This window comes from Durio zibethinus, chromosome 14 (genome assembly GCF_047325235.1).
Source record: "Durio zibethinus cultivar Kanyao isolate XHJ-2024 chromosome 14, ASM4732523v1, whole genome shotgun sequence".
NCBI classification, from domain to species: Eukaryota; Viridiplantae; Streptophyta; class Magnoliopsida; order Malvales; family Malvaceae; genus Durio; species Durio zibethinus.
The window spans coordinates 17,689,968-17,697,146 of NC_143175.1; the positions used below are offsets into that span (position 1 = coordinate 17,689,968).

At 33.0% G+C, this 7,179-nt stretch overlaps 1 pseudogene across 1 annotated transcript; it reads right to left on the reverse strand.

Annotated features, from left to right (window-relative positions):
- Positions 1-3,776: 3,776 nt before the first annotated feature.
- Positions 3,777-6,947, reverse strand: LOC111295698 (uncharacterized; annotated as a pseudogene). The gene is made up of 10 exons (XR_016327620.1): positions 6,747-6,947; positions 6,413-6,567; positions 6,275-6,332; positions 5,612-5,727; positions 5,323-5,411; positions 4,841-5,014; positions 4,648-4,727; positions 4,400-4,465; positions 4,249-4,293; positions 3,777-4,114 (listed from the first exon to the last, which is right to left on the reverse strand). The product of XR_016327620.1 is annotated as an uncharacterized LOC111295698 (transcript).
- Positions 6,948-7,179: the final 232 nt, after the last annotated feature.

The following is a 7,179-nucleotide window of genomic DNA, read 5'->3' on the forward strand; positions in this document are numbered from 1 at the left end:
GACAAATGGATAGTTTTATAGTTCGTGCAATGAATGTGGAAATCCACTTCAAATTTGTGCAGGCAAATTCTAGTGCATTAACCATCCAGATAAAACTCCACTGTTGACGTAAGTAAAGGCAAATTTGTATTTTAAAAAAATAACGTTCCATTAGAGATATACTACCTGCTGATTTGCACTTCTCTTTTTAGACGCAAATTTCAATTGCTAATTGAAAATCCTACTGGACAAATGCAACTCATGGCCTTTGGGAAACTAGCAGAGAAATTAGTTGGCGCCTCCTCTGACCAATTATTCCAACTCAGCCAAATGGACAAGATGACCACTCCTGGACCGGATGACTCACTGAAAAAAGAAAACACAACTAGAACATTAAGAGTGATCGTTACTTCACATGCAATTACAATAGGAATTATCAGCTACAAACTCTTTGATTGTGATGACCTGATGATGAAAAAAACAAGCAACCAGTTGGCTGAATCCTCTTCTTCATCCTTGCAACTCTCATTGATCCCATCAAAAGCAAGAACAATGGAAAAATCATTTGTTGCGACTGATAGCACAGCACCAGACCAGCCTCCATCCCCCCATTAATACGCAAATTGTCAAAGAATAGGAATACGCAAATTGTCAAAGAATTATTCCTAGGGTAGTCTCCTGCAAAAAAGATAAAATTCAGGTATAGTTAAGTATAGATACACATGCTACATCAAATTTCGCTCTTTTCATATCATGATTCAACATCAATTTATTTCATGCAGTGGAAAGGAAAAAAATGAAAGATTAGCACGTTATTGCACCATATTTAGGCTGACTTGCTGATTAAAGCTGCGTCAATAGCTACCTCTTATCAGATTCTACTTTCACTTAGGCATTTTGTTATTTTGACAATTCATCATAAAGCTAATTAAACATCTTTTATATAAACTTTGTTTGATTATTGCATTATGATAAACTTTTGACTGCACCCAAAAGACTGATGTGTTTATAATTTTGTAACTTTTTTATGTTAACATTCAAACATATTCAATAGGATTATGTTTGGATTATTAATTATGATAAACTTTAAAATTTGACATTCTTTTTGTATATATTTGTCATAACGGTTTTGGGACCGCCGGACGTAAAAATGAGTTTTTGTTTTAAAAAAAGAGAGTCGCCACCAATCTTTATTAGGGTGTGATTGGCCACCCAAAAGTTTATCTTTTTAATAAAACTATAAAAACGGGTTTAAAGTTTATCAAAAAGATCAATTTTGGTCTACGAAAAACCAGATTGGATCCGGGAGTCGATTACGCATGGGGAAGGATTAGCACCCCCACAACGCCCATAAATTGGTACCATTCAATTATGCGCTATTTTCGATGTTAGATAAAAATGATTTTAATTTGAAATTTAACTCTAATTCCCTTCATTAAAAAAAATTTGCTAAAATTTTTATTTAAGAATATTGAGAAAATCTTTAAGTTAAAGAATTATCTTGAAATTCTCCAACATCTAGGCAGAATTTGAAATAACTCTTTTCACTTGAGATTTAACACAACAATCCTTAAAATAAAATAACACTCTTTATAGAAAATTATTGGTGACTCTCCAACATTTAGGCAGAGTACCATGAGTAAATTAAAGAGAGAATAATGCAGACAATTATTGATGATAACATGCTAACGTATATCATGCTAATGAATGTCATGTAAAATGAAATGCAATTTAAGAGTTGGAGTCTTAAATATAATGAGACCACCCCGACTCTCCAACATCTAGGCAGAGTTTAGGTACGACTGTTTATATTTAAGATCTCAATCTTATTAATCTTATTATTAATACGAATTAAGAAATCGTGTGAAAAGACTTCACGAAGTAAAATTTCCTAAATACCCCATCATCTAGGCGACATTCGGGAATAAATTACTTCAAATAGAATTTTCACACGTGTCCTTAGGATTTTGTTTTTAGGACTTTGGATTTCAAGGATTTTGGATTTCGGGGGGTTTTGGATTTAATGGATTAGGAAATAGTGCTTAAGGTTTCGAACATCTCTAAAAATCCCCAACATCTAGGCGGATTTTTTAAGCAAGTTCGATTTTAATAATTTTTGAAGATTAATTAAAAATTTCTTATGTTTATTTATGAAAAATAATTAACAATAATTCTCCAACATCTAGGCAAAATTATTGTGTTAGAAAAATATTTTTATTCCCTCCACCATCTAGGCAGGGAAGATTATTATTATTTTTTTAAAGCATTTTATTATATTTTTTATTATTATTTGTTCTTAATTTTATTATTATTAAAACGATTAAACATTTATTCTAACAAATTTATAAATTTATCATGCATAAATATAAAAATATATTTAAAATAACAAAAAATAATAATAATAAAAAATTAGAAAATTCAAAAAAAAAATTTTTTACCTGAACCGGACCGGTCAACGGTCCGGTCAACGCTGGTCCGGGCGGTCTGACCGGTTCGGCAGTTGGATCGGTGGTTCGGTTCGATCTGGTTGGTTCGACGGTTCAATACCGGTTGGTTTTGTCTGGGCGGTTCGGTCCGGTCCAATCAGACCGGGCAAAGCGAATGAAGGAAGTGGGTCGCGGGTCTGGCACGCAGACCTCGAGTCGGGTCGCGGGTTGACGCGCGGATCTTTGGGCTTAAAACGACGTCGTTTTGGGCCTTTAATGAAACGACGTCGTTTTGATTTTGACAGTTTATATAAAAGGTTCAATTTTTTTTTGGTCAGTTTTTCATTTTCCAAAAAAAAAAAAAAAACTTTTTTTTTCTTCTTCTTCAGCAGATCGCCGGTCAACCGTTGGTGCTGCCGCCATCCGTCGTCACCGCCAGTCTCTGGCCGCCGTCTCCGGTGATCGAAAAATTTCAAAATTCTCCCACAAGCTCTTCTCGACCCCCTGAGCGCAGATCTGACCTCCTTTTCACCAAAAGGAGTCTCAAAATTCCTAGATCTGTCTTCAAAGTTTCGGCCAAAAAAAATTTTTTTTTCTGCGTTTTTTCTCTTTTTTTTTTTTTTGAAGCTGACCTTTCTTTCTCTTCTTCGTGCAGGAAGCTTGGCGCTGAGGTTCCTTGTCGTAGGCGAGAACTGTGTATTTTTTTTATTTTTGTTTCTGTTTTTATTTTTTTTATGGCGGTTCTGTTTGTGGTTGTTTTCGGTTGGTTTTTGTGTTTGGGTATTTTGGGTGTTTGGGGGGGTAGATTGAAATTTTTCGTTTTTGAACTCTCAAGCTGGAAAAATTTTTTGTTTCAGAACTCTCACCTGAAAAATTTTTTTCCTCTTTTTTTTTTTTTTTTTAGAGTTTATGTGTTGATTTTAAAGAGTTTCAATTAAGTGGGATTTGGCTGGCTGTAGTGTGGCTGGCAGGAGGCTGGTCGGGGGGTTTGATTGGGTTGGTCGGGGAGTTGGTTGAATGGCTGACAGGGAGTTGGTTGCGGAGTTGGTCGGGGCAGTTTGGCGTAGTACCAACTCCTTGACTTCTGTCTGATTTCCGTTTTGTTTTTTTGTTTGTTTTGTTTTTTGTTTTGTTTTGTTAAATATTATTATTATAAAAAAAAATAAAACAGTAGACCTGGACAAAACCGGTGTCTATAATATTTACCAGCTTTAATCAGTTTAATGATATTTATATAGTTAAATTACCATAAAACAATCTATATCTTGTTCTTCAGAAGTGAGGAATACACACTAATATTAATTTGAAAAAGCTCCCTTATGCTTCTCTTCCTCTAGAGATAGATCATCATAGGAGAATAAATAAATAATATAGGAAAAATAATCTAGTCCTCACATCATTACTAAATACTACTTCAATTCCTCATTAAATATCATAACAACTATGAAAACCAAATGTATCTATTTTCCCCTATAAATTTCAATTGATAATATTGGAAATATAGGATAGTGGGGATACAAAAATATTACAATGCTTTTGCATTATCTATCATCAAAATTTCTAGGGAAGATTGCTCTTTTTTTTTTCCTCTTTTCTTTTCATATAGAATTAGTATTGATGTTGTCTTCTTTTGTCACTTTTTGAGTAAATGAAATGGGAATCAAGCAAAGTACTCTGCTTCTTAGATCTTGTGGCTTCGTTCTAATTTCCTGTTCAAAATGCAATTTTATATGGTAAGATTTTAATTGCACAGATAATTACAAGGAAAAAGCCAAAAAAAAAAAAAAACTAAAAATTGAAAATTGAAAATGGCTATATGAGCTCTAGGACTGTTATTATGTACCTGTGGTTGAATAACTCTAAGACTGTTATATGAGCTGCTCAGCATCTGAAACAAATTCTGTGGTCAAAGTGGAAAAATTTTAGAGAAATTTTCAATGAAAAAGCCATTAAAACTAGTAAGAAATATTAGGTAAGGAGTTTGATTAATATACCTCAATTTGTTCTTGGAGAAGTTTGATATAAAGAGAAGTCTCTTGAAGGACTGAAGCAGTGTCAGTCTGCAATAAAAAAAATTCAATCAAACCAGGCCATTTTGTTTTTTATTTGACAAAAGAACAGATAATTAATTCTTTTTTCAATGTGCAATTGGACATTGGACTAAACAACATTAAACAAATAAAGATGTTTTTTTTGTTTAGTGTTGTACTTTATTTATCATCTTCAAGTAATTAAAACTGACCTTTCCATAGGGCGAAACAACTTTTGAAGAGCTGTGATTTTGTCACTTAATTTTTGGCTTCTCCTCACTGGCATGTGCAACTAAAACAAAATAAAAAAAAAAAATGGAGAACTTAAAACTTGATTTTAATTCATCGGCAATTTTCTTCTAACAAAATGTTATTAATTTTCATTAGATACAGCAAATTCCATACCCTGCAGTCTTTGATTTCTGTTAATTCTTCAGTGATTTGATGAGATTGCTGCTGCTCAAAGGACGATAATTTCTTTCTCTTGTTCTTCTTCCACTCATTCAAAGCAGTAGTTCCATTTAGTGGAATTTGATGATGATTAACCTCTATCGGGCGTTTCCTTCCATTTTGTAAGTTCTGAATGTCCCGAGGAAAATGAAATCAACAATTTTCGAACATCGAAACCATAGAAGGTTTTAGGTGGTGAAGTTTAACGAAAGACAGTTGGATTGCTATTGCTATTATAAAGATTGCGGTAAACATGACTTTCCCTTAATCTACATAGTCTAAACAAGGGGGGATTAGATTTGCTGAGGTTCGAACTTGAGACCCTCAGCACAAAAGCCATATCCAATGCCATTGAACTCATTGATAAAGAGGAGTTGACTCTACTTGCCAATTACTACCAGAAAAAAAAAAAAAGAAAAAAAAGGGAGTTTACCTACCGGTTCAAAGTGTGGAATTGCTAGCTTGCAGCCAAGTGACATAGACTGTTGACAATTGTTGTCACAGTTGGAGCTACCAGACTGATAATCTAACACCAAACAAAGGGTATTTTTACTATGTTATTTTGATTACTTGCATGACAAAATTCATGGATGAACTAAATAGAAAATGTGTCATAGGGAAGTTTACATATAGAAGAAATAGAAAGAAGGGAATGTTAGGCTGAGATTCATAATAAGTCAGAAATTCCTAAAATTGGTTAAGTGTGATAGAGATATTAAACCAAACCTTGTACATCAGAGTTAAAATGGGATTGGTAAGGAATAGCAAAGGGCCCATCTCTTAGCTGGTCGTCATTGTTGAATATTTTGGATTCCAGAATAAAGGCATCCCCATGGACATTTCTGCTTAAAAAAAATGGAGAAAATGAACCAATTATTTTGGACTTTTTCAAGATATAAGTTCTTGACCTGCAAGAAAAATATTTGACTTGGTTTCTATCTGTCATTTAATTTTCTTCTTACAAATGAAGTTCCCGACAAAAGAAATGGTATCCCTCAAGTACTTTCTCAGTCTTGACATTGAATGGTTAATTGAATTTTGAGCTAAATTCAGGACATAGGAAAGAAACAAAAAATGTATGCGTGAAGCAATCTATGCTTCCATGATAAAACAAATACTTGCTTTGGAACAAATTTCAAATCAAGGTTTCATTAAGACAAGAGGAAAAAACAAAGTCTAAGGTGTCCTTATTCATAATTTTTTTTTGTACTTTAGTTTATTAGGATTTAAAACTATGATATAAAAGTTTAATATTTATTCAATAAACCATTAGGCTGTTGGCAAGAACCGATGATGTCTGATGGTAAGGGATAAGTGGATCTCATTTGCAGTGAAACATAATTTCATAGAAGTTTTATAACTAAATATTGGTTAAAAGAGAACATATACCCTTTGCTTTCCATCAGCATAAGGACATCCAAATATGGCAGCTGAACTTCATTGTTTCCTAAAACCAAAAAACAAAAAAAAGAACAATTGATTGCAAAATAAATATAAAACCGGAATGATCTTGAATGATCATAGTACCAATGTTGTACAACTGTGAGGACACCGGCGAAAGAAGAGCTTTCCTCATCTTGAATCAGATTTCTTTTCAAAGAGATTATGTCCTCTAATTTTCACTGCTCAAAGATCAGAAGCTGGAAACTCAAAAGCCTCCCCCAAGCTTTCAGTCCAAAAGTCTATATACATAGCAAATTTCAATACAATGAGACAAATTTGGAAAGAAACTTTAAATTAAACATATGCAAACAAATTAAAACAAAACAGGAACAAGGAGCACATGGTTAAAAACTCATGATATACTGATAAAAAATCATGATCTTTGCTTAACAATGAATTAAGAAACCTAGTCTCTCACCTCTGATCTGAGCCGGCGTCAACTGACGAAATGAAGAAGCTACAAGGGTTAAACTCTTTGGTTGTAGCAAATGAAGAGGGGAATAATTCAAGCCATATAGTATGATTTCTGAAGGGTTTTGCTTTTGAGTGTAGGAACAGTTCATTTCTTTTCAAAGAGAGATGTGAGGTCACTGCTTATTTATTGCATGAAAATAATATGAAAATTCTAAAGTTGACTCATCAAAGGATGCACAATAAACACTTTATATATATATATATATATGTATATCAATTTTTTTCTTATTATAATACTTAGTTGAACAAAATTTCTTACGTTATCAATTTAAAAATATAATTTATTATTGTACTTTAACCTATTTTCTTATGTTTCAGTGTTAAAATAATTGAAAAAAAAATGCATGTGACACTAGTGTGAGCGTGTGTGTGTATGC